General features: G+C 40.8%; 1 protein-coding gene across 17 annotated transcripts in view; it reads right to left on the bottom strand.

Moving 5' to 3' along the window:
* foxp1b (forkhead box P1b) overlaps positions 1-15728 on the bottom strand; it is a 151113-nt gene that overhangs the window by 96777 nt on the left and 38608 nt on the right. For 15 of the 17 annotated variants that reach the window (XR_014911695.1, XM_085405693.1, XM_085405684.1 and 12 more), the window contains one exon: positions 4636-4702. The exons of 1 other annotated variant lie outside the window; for it this stretch is intronic. The gene's annotated coding sequence lies outside the window, so the exon portion shown is untranslated. Of the gene's footprint in view, positions 1-4635; positions 4703-9801; positions 9965-15728 lie in introns of those variants that run through there. One more of the 17 variants, XM_085405689.1, reaches the window with a different exon arrangement.

Genomic DNA, 15728 nt, shown 5'->3' with positions numbered 1-15728 from the left:
GTCAGAAGGGCGTGCGTGGTAAAAAACAGTAAACAGCAAACACAAGTGTCTAGTGTGCTAGCACATTCTGCAGTATTTACCAACTATTTTGCTGAAGAGCCTTGATGGTATCGCACCAGCAACCAAGAACCTACATTTGCATGCCCTGAGAAAGCGCATTGGCACTTTCAGGTGAGACCAAGTGTCTCAGTTTTCAAAATGTTAGCTCATGAGAATAACTCTTAATTGCTAATTTTAGCAGGTACTTTCTACAGCCATGTTTTAGTTGCCATTCAGTCAGTACTAAGGCTGAGTAAATCACTAGTGTGGACAAATTTTGTACTTGAGCTCCAGCTTTAATTATGACTCAGTAGTCAAAAGTTTTTGACACTCTCCAGAAAATCAAATAAGCTAATGAGTGGGAACAGTATATGGTGTGAAATGGAGACCCGTGCCAAACTCTGGATTGAATAAAAACAGGGAGATATTATTAAATGTGTCTGGGTTCAAAGGCCCAATTTGTTGTTAATTTCAACATCCATTATGAGCTATTTAAAAACAAATGTAGCCCTCACTCTGCTTTATGTTTCACTGGTCACTTGCTCTTCTCCTTGTCCACTCCCTCGCTATCTTTTCGGGGTTAAGATATAACCGCATGTTTGTGTGTGTGTGTAGGGAAAAACAAAGACTCTGATATTTTCCAGCCCTTTGAATAACTACTGCTGAGTCATTGGTCAGCTATTCAAAAAAAGGGCTTTACCTCGGCCTGAAGTTATTAAAGGAAAGTCTTATTCCAGGTTCACATGAGTATTACTTTAGGCACCAAGTACATACAGTCAACTATAGGAAGCAGAAGCAGACATGCAACTCCTCCACTTCTGTGCTCTCCACATGTTGACTTTCTTTGTTTGGTTTTTACCCGCCTCTCTTCAGCTCTCGCTCCATCTCAGCCTCATTCCTAATCTCACACCAAAAATGCAAGCTGTTTATTTGCGTAGGTCTGAAACCATTCCATTAAGTAGCCCCACCAGGTGCTTTATCCCTAAAAGGGATTTGTTTTTCTAAAATAAACGGAGAAAGCAAAGGACTGCCAAAGTGATATCTACCATGACATGAAGTGAGCGCAACAAAGTCAAACTATCTAAATAAGAGGCACTGAGGCTTCAAGGAACTTTATGGAATTTTCATACATAGCCACAAACATTCATGTAGTGGAAACAAACAGGAATCTGTAGAATGTGTGCAATATATAAATGTACTGCTGTGCTTTAGGTGGTGAGGGTGTATGTACATAAGATATTCCATCCGTCTCAGCACCACTGCTTTGCTGTAAAGGCAGTCTGACAGATGCTTCCCTAGGTTACCACAAAAAACCCTGTGTAGTCATTTTGCTCAGAAGACAACAAATCAATCCCATTTATTAGCTCTATTTCATCTTTTCTGAAGCTGAGACACAAGGCCAAGACTGAGAAAGAGAGCTCTGGCACTTTTCCTCTCACTTTTGTGATTTTCTTTTCATCTCGCTATAAGACAACTCATCTGCAGATGGAATTTGCTTACTTCTGTCACCTCAGTCAATCTCACACGAGGGCTCTGTCACGTTAGCCGTCTGCACCTGGTAGCCGACTGACATTATCAAAGCTGCTCACTCGCCGAGGCAGACCAGAGAGTACACATCCATCAATATGTTCCAGACCAAGAGAAGACATGGCTGTCTGATGCTGATAGAAAAATAGATTGAAACTTGTCAAATGCGCTTTTCTACAAAAAAAGATATTTTAAGTAGCTTCAAGATCGCACATCTGTGATGACATTATAAGTAGGATTCCACCTACCTCACGACTACAGATAATTCCTATTCAGAGAGTTGCACGGAAAGAATCTCGCCCCATTGTGTAACATACGGTACTGAACATAAGGCGCGAATTTAACTGTGCAACCTGTTTAGTCAGACAATACGAAGGCAGACGATCTGCCAGAGTGTGTACCGATAGCAGCTGATGCACCCATGGGAGCAGAGCATCAGATAGGGAACGCAGACAGTGGCCAGGTGAGGGTGTTTAGAATGCTTTGACACATCCTGCGATCTCAATCAACAGGAAAAGGCAGAGGCATACGGTCGCTGTATGTCTCTGCGCTGGTCTGTATTGTGACGCCTTTGTAGTGACGATAATTTTTCATTTTCACGCTGCCTTGCATCTATTCTGCCTGTCACTGTTTTTAGCCGCAGCAGATAAGCTCAGAGAGTAGATTACGGTACTTACAGTGCATGAAAAACACAGCAACAAAACTGCAAATGACAGAAGCGTTTTACTTTCTTGCTAGAAATCTCCCCCATGTGGCACTTTCGCTACAGCGAGTTGTTTATTATGTTCCAAGCTAGGCATAAGCGATTAAAGGAGCTCTTAAGAATCAAAGTGTTATAAATGCATGGAAACACAGCCGGCTGTAAATGCCACAGAATTAGAAGCTTACCGAGCCTAATACTAATACATGGCAATTTTCAGCTTGATGCTGATATAAAGAAATTACTTTTTTAAAGTAAGCAATAAATGCAGTCAAGGGAACGATTACAGAGGCCCTATTTTCATCCCGGCATAAATCTCAACACGACCTTTCTGCGGGTCCAACTCATGAATCCACTTGTTTATTCTTAACGCTTCCATAAAAAGTAGATTAAACAAAGCAACTTCAACAGCTAAATGAAAGCAATATAAGCATTCACAGCAAAGCAAGAATTACAAGACGTGCCTCTTTGCACATTGTGTTCTTCTCTCCCTTACATGGATTCATGAAATTCAAATGACATCCAACATGAGAGGATAAGACTTTGAAAGACCTCAAAACAGGGGAACATGTTTTGGGCATCTGAGGATTGTCTTTTTTTTTTTTTTTATTGGGTTGGAAAGCTGGATGTCATCAGGTCTGAATAAATTGGCCAAAAAGGAGGCAAACACACGGCACACATCAGAAGCAGCCCTATCACAGAAATATGCCCGTATGATGATAAATATTCCAGATATCCAAATCAAAACTTTTGTCAGTAGCCTGCACCTCAAGTATATGTCATACTCTAAAGTGCATGCTTTTAAAATAAATATTTTTAAAAGTGCGTTCAGTCCAAATGGAGAGAAAAATGAGCACCATACATGCTTTTTACACACTCGTCCTCTTTGACTCGATTGCACTTTAAAAGAGCTTTAAACACCAAGACATATTAATCCCATAAGCTGCCGCGGGGATTTCTGCATTAGTGATGCAATCAAAATCACATTGGAAGCTTGTGTCAACAATTAAGCTGATCTTGCCACATTAACATTAATTACACAACCATTTGGAAGATTTCAGTGCTGATCTTACATCTGGAGCAGGCAGCTGAGGGCTCTGGTGGAGTGGACCTGAGTATGCGGAGAATGCACTCCAGATAAACTCTCAACATGAGTCCTCTGCTTCCATTTTTTTCCCAAGGCTGAATCTTGTAAACGTGGTAGTGACTGAATCCCAAAAAAGAAGACCAAAGGCTTACTGATACATTGTTACATTGCAGAGAAGAGAGAGTCCTACAGTGTAACTGTAACAACACTTAGATATTTGTTTTCAGAATGTACGGAGAAGCTGCAGCTGTTAATATTTAAGACAGGATTTGTCTACAGGCAGGTGTTTTTTATTAGCAATCCAATATGACATTTTTAACATGCCACTTGAAGAAATATATTCAAAGAAAAACACTTGCAAAGTCTCTCTCGGTTCAAGAGTACAAAGAGTACAATCTCTTTTTTTTTTTACTGATCACACAACTATTCATTTTAATATTTATCAAATCAACTAAACAAAACCAAACAAACATGAGTTACATTACTCAGAATAGCTTTGTTGCCATTTAAAAAGCTACCTACAATGAAAGCACTGCTACCCATGTCCAACATATCCACTCACAAGTCACAGCATGTTTTTGGGGGGGAGCTAGTGAGTGAGAGACAGAAAAGAAATAATACAAAGAGAGATGAAAGAAAATATGGCAAAGAGAGGGAGATGAGGTGAGCTTTAAGTTGTACGAGACAGAAAACAGACGCACTCCTCCTCTGAAGCCCTGAGCTCCTGAAGTGTTATCACCCCCCACCCCCCGCATGCAAAGCACTTCTCCAAAGTCCTACTAAGCCTCACCCAATCGCTCCATCCAGAAGTTCACATCCAGGGGGCCTCAGACTCTCTCAGACAGAGAAACGGGTGTGAGAAGCAAACCTGAGATACGGGTGATATGCCAACCATAGCAGCTGTGTGTGTACTCCAACTCCCTTGTCTTGTTTGGTAAACACAGCATTACCTTATTTTAGCTAAAACCTTCCTAAAAATCTAGTTACTGTCCGTACGCCCCTGCGTCCAATTAGTCCTTCAACACTAAAAACCTTTTTAAAATCAAACCACTAACTTTCTTAACTAGCCACGGTTCTAGTTTCTGATCAGCAGCTTCTCTAAACACTAACAGAGTGCACCTGTCAAGTCCCCGGCCCACCCTCTTGGCCCTACATGCACACACAAAAATACAGTACACAAACAAGAAAACCACCCTGCATTCAGTTACTTATTAAGCCCTTTCAATAGAGCATTCGCACACACATGCTGGGTCTGGAGTCTGGTAAATGATTGTGTGTTTACCTTCCACGAGGACTTGCTTATTTAAAGCAATCTTCAGTTCCAGCGGTGGTGAAACAGCCTCCTCGCCCTGCAGACACAAAACGGGAGAATTATTTAGAATTCTGAAATAATTACCGCTGCAATGTTCGTCATCAGCACCCTCGAGCCAAATTACAAAAAAAAGAAACACGAGGTACACAGGTGTAAACTACAAGCAGCCGGCAACGAGCCAGCGGCTTCCACCAGTTGCTATCGATTGGAATTGATAACCGGCGCAAACAGTCTTATATGTTCTGAGAAACCATCAGAAAGAAATCAATTCTCTACATTCCTGTGCTGTTTGCCTCCCCTTGTTTGTATGAAGCTGTACAAGCAGTCAGTGTACCTTCCTCAGCTGCTAGGAACGTAAAAGCAACCATTTCAGCTCAGAGCGGGGCAGGAGGCACCTTTCCTTTATCTTCCTGTAGCCTACTATTGTCACCGTCCGACACATCCTCGCATTTCCATCTGCCTGTTAACTACAACTACACCCACTGATGATAACAAGTGAACAATGGGGCTGTCTGTGAGTGAATGGTTTATTTGCAAGACAAAAACTTTTCATATTACTGACAGAGGATGCCCTTCTTGGCACCCCCTGCTGGTGAACACACCTCAACTATACCTGCTCTGCCCTCGCTCTACTCCCCTGGGTGGACCTGATCTGAATTCACGGCTTTCCTAAGTGAGCACTCAACCCAGGCGAAGAAAGATGAAAAAAGAAAGAAGGAAACAAAATCTTATTTTTATGGTAAACTGAGAAGTGACTGTGGACCAATATCTCAGGTGAATTTGAATAAAAGCATTAAAGCATATCCAAATATGAAAAAAAGGCTCCAACTCCCTCTCCCGCTGTTCTTTTTTGCCGTTTACATTTGGCAGTCAAAAATGTGGCCGGGCATTTGTGAAAGTGTATATCTAAAGCATGCCGAACGCAGATAAAAACAACCCGGACCAACGTGCCCAGTTTCAGCGTTAATTATGAGTTAAACGCCCTTGTTGAAAACGCGAGTCAACATGCAGCTCGCTCTGAACTCTACCGAGGGTTGAACAATCATTGAAAATGGACCATTCCCACACAACTACCCTATTATTGTGATTCATTACACTTCAATTAACATATCATCAATGGAATCGTAAATCAATGGTGAGTGGTGACAAATGACAGATATTTTCAGTTTCAAACTACTAAACATCATTAATTCCCATCACCTGAAAGAGCCCCGGGAGCTAAATGAGTTTACCCAATGCATAACATCCATTTAGATAAATGTTCCATCATTTTAATGATGGAAAATTTGTACTGGAGAGAAAAGGCAACAACGGGATCCTGATAGCAGCTGTACGCCTTTTCTCCTTGTAATATAAAGCCCATCTTGTAATACCTAAACAGATAATTGTCTCCATTTCAAACAGCACAGGGTTGTAATATTGCCATTTAGAACAGTGGGGGTGCACAGATCGTAGGGTGAGGATAAACAAGCACATGCTGCTTAGCCCGGTTGGGAAAAGGGAACCCATCACACACTCCCACATTGAGATTTTAGGGAATAGAACAACTCCTGGTTGAGATAATTACCCACCAAGGTGGGTTATGTGCATGCTCAGTAAGAGGCCAAATCTAAGAAAATGAATCTAAATGCAACAATTTTAAAAGACAAAGGAAACTAAGAAGCATTTTCTAAGGTTCTCATGCAAAGTCTTGGCTGGCTGTTGCATATCTGCCGTGCCATTTGGTTAAAAACAAAAAAAAAAAAAACCAACACAACGGCACATAGGACAACAAAGTACTTTTGACATGGAAATCTCACAGTGCAGTGACACGTAAAACTGATACTAACTGCACAGAGTTACACCAGTGATACAAACAAAACAGCACTTTGTTCCACCTAAACCTTTCAGCTAAACTCGTGCAACAAACAACATCTTGGTGAGCACAGAATTCCAATAATCTGCTGGATACAAACTCAATAGAAAAATACCTGTTTGTCAGTTATAGCCTGCAGTTAGCCATTAATCTTGGACTTTCCCAAGGGGGCATGTTCCAGGCTTGTAGTAGCAAAGCTACTAAAAAAACGCATGTTCTGTCATAATTAGTTGCTCTGTGTATTTTCTCCATATTATCTTTCCAGTACAGTCACTCGGATTGTGTTTTCTTTACCTGGGTGGGTTGCTGGATTGATGACAACTCCTGGAAAGAGGTATAAAGCAAAACAAGACTTGATGTCTTGCTGATTTCTGTCAAAAATGACTCACATATCTCAGCAGCGATTGCTTAAAAGTAAAAGATAATGAGCAGGAAGCTTTGACTTTCATTAATTATATACACTTAATTGAAATATGTATTCCACTATGTTTTCATTGAAGAGGTAGTGGAATACTGATAGTGTTACTTCTGTTACTGGATGCCACTTGAAGTAGCCTGAGAAATTTTAAAAACTGGCTACTAGTATGTACAAAGACTACAATGTAAGATATACATAATGAAATGATACAAAAATGAACATTACATTTTTAAGTTAATTATGCATGAAATTTTTATTTGTGCCGCTACGAGACCTTTTTATTAGCCCGATAGCTTTCAGGTGATCCATAAAAATGTTTCCATTTTGTATGCAAATACCACAGGGCTTCATTGTAGTCATGGTGGGAAAAACATGCAAACACCTTATTTTCAGAGGAAATGGAACAATCAGAAGGGTTTTTTGCTATGGTAATGAACGGCTGTGGTTACATGTGAGTGTGAACAAAGACTCATTTTATTCTGTCCACAAACCTGTGAAGTGGACTTTCCTATTTTTTGAAGGGGTCACGGCTTCACAATATGCTCTCTAGTCACAGGTAAGTTATCAGTGCCTTTGGCTTTGTTGTAAGATTGCATGTTCAAAATATGAATTAATACCCCTCCACTGAAACGCACCCAATCCCAACAAAAGGCCTGCATTCACTGTGGACAGCTCTTCAGCTCCTCTAATGGACAGGCTCTCCTCTCTCTTCACACCGTGCAGACAAAAAGATGAGGGCCCATGAATATTTACCACTAAGTAAAGTTATTCCATTAATTACTCTAAGCACGCTTAATACTATATCTGTGGCTACTTCTGTGGCGGCTTGTTAATGAACCTTCACATATCATTACCATATTAATTAATGCTCAACTCAATGGTTGTCAATAGGAGGCTGCCAGAGTTGTCTCGTGGTTCTTTACAGCCCATCCTGCATGTTTGGTCCACTTAGCATCAGCATCTGAATAATTCTACAGCATCTATTTATCATGCCAGGCTATAATAGTCTGTTTGAATCTAAACAAAAAAAGTTGAGATACTGGTTTAACGTAGCTAAAAGCATTGTGTAAATAAAATAGTGTGTAGAAGAGTTGTAGTTGTGTAGAGTCACTGATATGCAGGGTCACTGGTATTTGTTTTTAGGGTGTGTGCAGGAGATTTTCCTAGTCACTGTCTGTGCAATGAAACACAGGAAAATCTAAAGCATGACTCACTTCTCAACAAACGCAGCTGCTTACTGTATGATCTGATCTGCCAAAAGGGCTGACTGCACACTATTTTCCCCCTCTTTTCTTCTGGGCTTTTATTAAGAAGGACTGATTAAATGAAAACCATGGCTAAGTCTCATAAAGTCTAAAAAGTCAGCATTTTAAAAAAGTGGAGAAAAATGCATTGTTGTGTTTTTTTCTTTTTAATGTGATTGGCAGGATCAGGGCGTTATATTGTAACACCCACACAGACTGTAAACAACAGCACTTTCTGACACGCAAACAGACTCAAAACCCACCAATTAAACCCAACTTCAATCCAGCCAGCCCTTATTCTGGGTGCTTATTTTCAGATTCTCTTTTTCTAAGCTTAAAAGGCAACAGTGCAGTCTGGTGAATGTCAGGCCTGTCTGATCCCCCAGATTCTTTGGACCTGCCCTCACGTTTTGCTGAGCTAAGAACAAAGTACACAGAGCGCAGCTTTTCTCCATGGAGTGCTTTGCTGTCTTAATATTAACGAAGTGGACCCAAAACAAGCAAGGACAAACATTTCTTTACACTATTCAAATGTGCCCACTGAATATAAAATGTCTCATCGACCACTGAATGCATGCCGCTGTTTACTGATCCATCAGAGAATCGCACTTTGTTTATTATTCTGTCAGCAGAGAAGTCACAGCCAGTGCAGTTCAGCATCCACGGTCAAGAAAGGTTTCACACTTAACATGCAAAATCAGATCAGGCCGGTCGAAATGTTTAACCCCGCTCCTGTATGTACAGCAATGTACAGCACAGCACACACGGCCAGAACATTATGCAATCCCATTTTTACAACAAACCCCTTTCCACCCTGTCAAGCAGGAGGACTGTCAATTCTACCCAGCCATATCAAGTTACCACTCTCGCCCAGGTCCCAGCTCCTCTCCAACCACAGATCCTGTGCGCTATTAATATCAATAAGCTGCAGATTCCATTTCCCCAGACAAAGACAAAGGGAGAACAAGATGCGATGAGTGAGGGGAGGAACTAATACCCTTACGCATCGTGGGGTTAGTAGTCACTCTCACCTCCAACCCTGCTGCACTGAACAAAAGGAATATTTTGCACATGTAAAGCCGGACAATGTCAACTTTAACTAATAGGTCATATATTTTCCAATCATTTGTGGCTGTTTTTAACTGGGACAGCACAACACACACCCCTCAGTACTGCTGCAGCTAACGTTCCTTGAGGTTTCCTTGAGTCTTTTTTTGTTTGTTTGTTTGTTTGTTTGTTTGTTTTGCACGTCTATCTTAAAGAATTTAGATTTAATTCTGTTTGCCAGAGCATGAGCAGAAATGAACAAATTAACAAAATGATTCATTGCTTGTTTCATCTCTTTAGAAAACTCTCTAAACACTCGAATACTTCACTGAATTCACCCTTTTGCAATCTTACACTGTACGGCAATTATTATACATGTTGAGTAGCATTGTATTATGACCAATAGAGAAAGGCATTGCCATCTACACCCTATACATAAAATCTGTCAATCACTTACAGAACACACCTACAAAGACGCTCGTACAGACTCGCAGTCATGGAGCACTGTGCCATAAAAGGAATGACGAGGAGGAGAAAACAGTGTAAAGATAATATAATCTTCACAGACTTACCTTCCAACAGTTAAACAGACTTTCATCATGTTTACAAAACTGTATATTCATTCATATTTCCTCCAAGCACTGAGTGTTTGAAATCCACTTCGGAAGAAGAGGAGAAAGCTGGCAGTGAAAGTAGTCTAAGTAGTAATGAGGTAGTCAAGTGAGTTTGCATGTGTGTATAAGAGAGAGTGAAAGAGAGAGAGAGAGAACTAGCCTGGCCAGACGGAAGAGCTGAGAGGTACTAAAGGTATGTGGTCAAAACACAACAAAAGTCGGCGCCGTGCTCTAAATTAAACATGCAGGAAGAGGCCCGTTTGCATAAACACAAACACTCAGCAAATGAAGAACTAGCACGGAGCAGACGCCTGCTGGGAGCCCTACCTGTCCTAGCCTCTTTTAATTAGACAAGAGCATACAGAACAAATGAACATCAGCGAGGTCAAAAAAACAGAACAGGAAAAACAAAAAAGAAAAAAAAAAAAAACTTCCTCATGCCTCTGATGACACGAACAGAGGATTTCCCAACAGTTACACAGAAGGCACTTGACTTTCTCTACACTTTGTCAAACACCATACATGAGCATTTTACTTTTACATCCACACAGCTAATTACTTCATCAATAGGCACTCTGCAAGGCTGAGGATAAAATTCTGACTAAATAAAATGTACCAGTCTAAAAATGTCACCAGAGCATGAAGTCTTCAACATGAAACTACTTAATTACAACCTAAAATACTAATTAAATTTTTAAATATCAAATTTAATTAATGTAAGTAGGTCATTTTTTGGTGTGGGCTTTCATTAAATGATGTCCTCGATTAAAATGAAAGTACACCTTGTGATCTTCTTGTTCTTCCTTACATATGCTTCTCTTCTTCCCACCCCCTGGTGGAAAACCTGAATTTTAGCAGGGAGGAAAAAGTGATTTTTACGAACATCCATCGTCCAATGCCTTTCTTCCTAAAGACACTGCTGTTCCCACTCTCCTCTCTACACCCCTGATCCCTCCCCCACACCTTCTTATTTGCTTCATCTGTTTCTTGGGCCAGGAATGCAGAAGTTTGTGCTGTAAGTGGGAAGCTCCTGAAAAAAGCGAGAGAAAAGAAAATCCTATCTTAGTAAAAACAAAACAAAAAGAATGGAAGCTGAGCCCCTCCAGAAAGTCTAGAGAGAAGCATCAGATGCTGAGTGACACATACTGATGTGGCCAGTCAAAGATGCAATTTTCATGTGAAACCCTCTCAAATGGATCAGGGGAAAAGGAGGGGCTAGGGGTGAGGCGACACAAGTTGACAGGAGAGGAGCGAGAGAGAGAAATTGAGGGGTGAGAGAGGGTAGGATAGAGGGATAATAAACAGGGTGTTGGGTTTCAAAGGCAAGGGGGACACAGGCATTCCATTGTTCAAGCCAATTATCAGTAGAAAATAATAACAACAGATGGATCCAGAGCGGCCAACTTGTGCCGGAGCACCGTAGCGCTGGAGAACAGATGATGAAATGTGAGAGTGCTGTTGGAGGGGCAAGAGGGACAGGAGGGGTGGGGAGGTGCTGCTGCCCTACACACACACACACACACACACACACACACACACACACACACATATAAAGTGACACACAGCTCCTCACACCAGATGTGAACTTCTACAAGGACAGCATAATATGTGCTCTCTGGCCACCATTTGTACCGTACAATAGTTTAGTCAACAGCACCACGTGTTCAAAAGGGGCATCTGAAGTCAGATGACACATATGGCCCCCGTGTTGCCATGTGATAAATTCAAATCTGTGCATTCCTTTGGTGCTCAACAAAGCGGGGTCATTTGTTGGTGAACACATGCTTGTTGCTGTAACAACAATAAAGCATGTAATACACAGAATGAACATGCATTTTATTTATTTATTTTTCTTTCACTCTGATGACCTCCTGTGATGTTGTCATTTGATGTTTTACAGCATATTTTATGTTCACAGGAAGAACAGAAAGCTTCACTAGTGCAGCGGAGGCAGACCTCATTGACTCTGGCTTCATTCACAGATCCCTCATATCATCCATGGACTGACAGGCAGCGGAGGGGGCTTGCAACCTTAAAACAAAACCAATTCTCTGTGTGTCCTGTCAAGGGTGGGAGATGTCTGCAGATAGCAGTACAAAAGATCTGCCCTTCCTTTCCACAAGAAAAGAGAAGTTTTCATTTCATTAACTCCAGACTAAAGCGTAATTATCTCCCTGCAGACCTTAATCACCAACAGAAGGATAATAGAACAAAAAGCAGTTTCTTCTTCAGTCATTAAAGTTTTTTTTAATGTTGTTGTTCTTTTTTCCTTTCCTCCGCACTTTAGACGAGTCCATCAAACAATGCAAAAGATTAATGGGGGCTGGATTAAAGTCTCATTTTCAAAAACTGTTAGTTAAGGAGGTTAAAAGATTTTGGCCGATTTGCTTGAATGCGTCATCTTTGGCTCCTTTTTATCAGGCGGTTTGACCTGTTGACCAGCAGGGGCTTTGGGTTGGCTCTGAAAGGATCACGATGTTGGATCAATAAACGATTCGATTAAAAGTGGTAGAAAAAAAAGCAAATATAATCAGTCTGAACACCAAAACACCTCTTTACAATTGTATATAATCTAAATGACTAGCATTGCTTGAAGCTGCTTGTGATATTATACCGTGAATGAAAAATCCCAGGAGGATTGTATAGACGGATTTCTGCAGCAGGAAGAAAAAAAGAATGGAAAACTTTGCCTAGATTTAATTAGCTCATGAGAAATAATTGCCATTAGCAAATCCCGTCAAATGGGGTTGAGGCATTTTGCTGTAAAAAAAGAAAAAAAAAAGTCATATTTTTGGATGATGAGGAGACAAAGGGTTTTCAAACAGGAACTGGCGGGCCATCAGCCGTTTAGTGCACTGACACTGGGGTCGAGTTAATTAGACTATTGTCATTTTAATCAGGACAGCACGGCGGCCATCACTTCCTGAAAGAGCCAGTGGACTTTAAACAGCTGAGGGATTTTTGTGTACGTGTGTGCATGCGTGTGAATGTATGCGCATGCACTGCATGTGTGTTGGGCCTGAGGTGTCATCCGGCTATGGGTTATGGGGTATGGTCTGGTTCCCTCACATGCTTAGAACATTAATGAGCTGGAGACACACCACGGAAACAAAGGACCCTGAAGGATCACCAGGGGAAACTACTCGCCTCTACTCTACTCATGTCTCAGTTCATTTGAAAATAATTTAAATATCAAATATTTGAAATAATTTGCTTCTCCCTGGCTATCAGATTTTGAATAGGGAGTCTTTCATGTCTTCGTTATTATGTTCTTCACTAGCATTAGCATTTAAAACATAATTAATGTAACCATATTTTCGAGGTGCTTACCATTATGTTAGAATAATGGTTTATTTTTGTCTGATTTCCATATTTTATAAATACAATGGGACGATCGTAATAACAAACCCAAAGAATGGCAAATGATAGATCAAATCTTTGCTGAATATCATTAATCTAAAGAGAGTTTTAATCAAAACTGACAAAAGACTAGATTTAACCTGCTCAAGGCTTGCATGATGAAACTCACTTTGTGCCACTCCTTGTGAAAAACAGATAAAGAATGGTCGGTCGTATTTAGCCACCAGGCTTCAGAGCAAAAGTTGGGGGTGGAGCAGAATAACTCGAGCTGTCAGTGGAGCGCTGCCAATCAGTGGAGGTGATAAGGGGACCAGCTTAATGTTAACAACAAAACATCTTTGTGACTTTTCCCCTGGCCATAGTTCAGGTCATCTGTGGACAAGGTCACAAAGGTAACCTGGAGACAAATGCTGGTGAACTTCCCCCCGTGACACCGCCGCCAGCCCCGGGGGCAGGGCTGGCCAATGACATTAGCCAAGCTTCTGAGTACAAAGTAGACTCCTGCAATATTTCACATTCCCCAACCTCAAGGGAAGCTGCATTAAAAGAGGCTGGAGCGGCCCTGGCACATTTGGCTCTGTGTCACCACTACTATGTCTGTTTATGATTATATTAATGGTTCTGTAAGTTCATCGTTTTTAACATTAGTCATTAATATTTCACAGGGAGTTAATATTAATCTGATCAGAAATTATCTTCCTTCAATAATTCAAAATTCACATTAATAATTCAATAAAAAGAATGTTCTGCATAGTTGAGAGGGGAAAAATGAAGATATTCAATAACTAGAAAAGTCGCAATACAGCCCCAACTTGGCTACAGCGTAGCAGCAGAATGTAAAAAGCCATGAGCAGCTTTAATGCAATGCAGCTTGTTAGCAGGAACTAAGGTAACCTTGGTCAACTTAATATGAGTTGTAATCCAGATTAAATAGACTGACTAACCCGGGACCAGAGGTTGCTGTATCCACTTGTGTACATTCAGAGATAAAGAAGAAACGCAGACAGTGAAGTCTCTGTGCCATTAGAAGCGCTGCACCATCCAAGTTCTTCAATAAGAGATTTGCAGGGATTAGACTGTGAAATAAAGACCTAATCTTTATTTGACAGGGAAGCCAATCTCTGGCTCACTGGTCAACCCCCTTGTGGCAGGCGCCTCTTTCACAACTCACTTTCACTGTTACACACCTCAGGCTTATTTAAAACCACATTTAGGCTGCACACTCTAGCCTGTATGAGGTCTCAATGTAATTATCATACGAAAAAGACAAAAAAAAAAGAGATGAACTGTGAGCAGAGGCACAGAGGCAGAAAGACTTATTCCACAAACGACATCCAGTGTCTTACCTGCATGTGAGTGCATTGTGAGAGCAGGTTCCTTTGGTAATTTCCCTTTTTCAGCTGGCCTAAGCTGTGCCTGATTAAAAATCTAACCAATTTCCATGTGCAGTTCAATGACAGATGGAAAGAGATATTTCATGGAGATGTATAGTCGAGACTGATAAACTATTAATCACACTGCCGGACAATGACACCAGCTAAATTTAAACGCAAAGTGAAAAGGCGTCAAGTAACAGCCTCCCTTATTCCTTAAATTATTCATTACAGGGAGCTGTTATTGGACAGCAAATAGAATTAAAGCTCACAGATTCCACTTAATTACAGTACGTGTTGATGGTGGCTACAGATGTCACAGTTTGGACTGGCAATCCTTCACTAAGTTTAACCCTGTCAGACAGTGACCACGGTCGACTCCTGTCCTGCTGTCTTCTTTTCACCATCCCTCTGTATCTGTGTGCTGTATATTTCTAATATAAGAGAAATATGTTAATAACATATCTAAAATTATCTCAAGTGAAATCTATTCCTCACGGCCCTTTTCTTCCAAACCAGTGTGCTGCATATTTGCAAATCTGTTGTTTGATATGCACAGATTTGAAACTTAATAACAAAATTTTATTACAAGAACAAAAAGCAGAAAAAGATGGGGGGGGGGGGGGGGGGGGGGGGGTATTTATAAATGTTGTGGTCCTATAGTCTGTCCTGCAGGGCAGCACTGACTCTGCCGTTCACATCTTTGCAGTACTGTCAACGGCACATGCAGCAGAGGCGCATCACAGCTGAGCAGACAGTGGTGCAGAGTGAAGAAGTGTCCTCATGGTAAAGCATCAGTTAACAGTCAACAACCTCATTATCAGGGTATCTACAGCTATAAGCAAGTTAAATTTCAGACTTTGTACGACCTTCTCATCAACACTGTACACTGACCTTGTTTTTTTTAATCTGTGGATGATGTTTTTTATATTTGAAATGTATTTTTGTGAAACTAAGCCACTGTTCCTGTGGTCAAACGACTGCTTCATTTGTCTGTAGCTATGTGATATCTGATCCTGCCACCTAGCAAGTCACAGGTGCTACAATAAATAAATACATTCATTTCCTTAAACAAGCATTTTCTTCAGTAACAAATACAGCAGTTTATTTGTAACCGTAAATGAATGATTAAGAACAAGGAAATAAATAAAT

Source organism: Rhamphochromis longiceps, linkage group LG5 (genome assembly GCF_057381845.1).
Source record: "Rhamphochromis longiceps isolate RC_006_pf linkage group LG5, R_longiceps_female_GT1.1, whole genome shotgun sequence".
NCBI classification, from domain to species: domain Eukaryota; kingdom Metazoa; phylum Chordata; class Actinopteri; order Cichliformes; family Cichlidae; genus Rhamphochromis; species Rhamphochromis longiceps.
The sequence above is the reverse complement of the archived record's forward strand: the minus strand, read 5'-3'. Positions and strand labels throughout refer to the sequence as shown.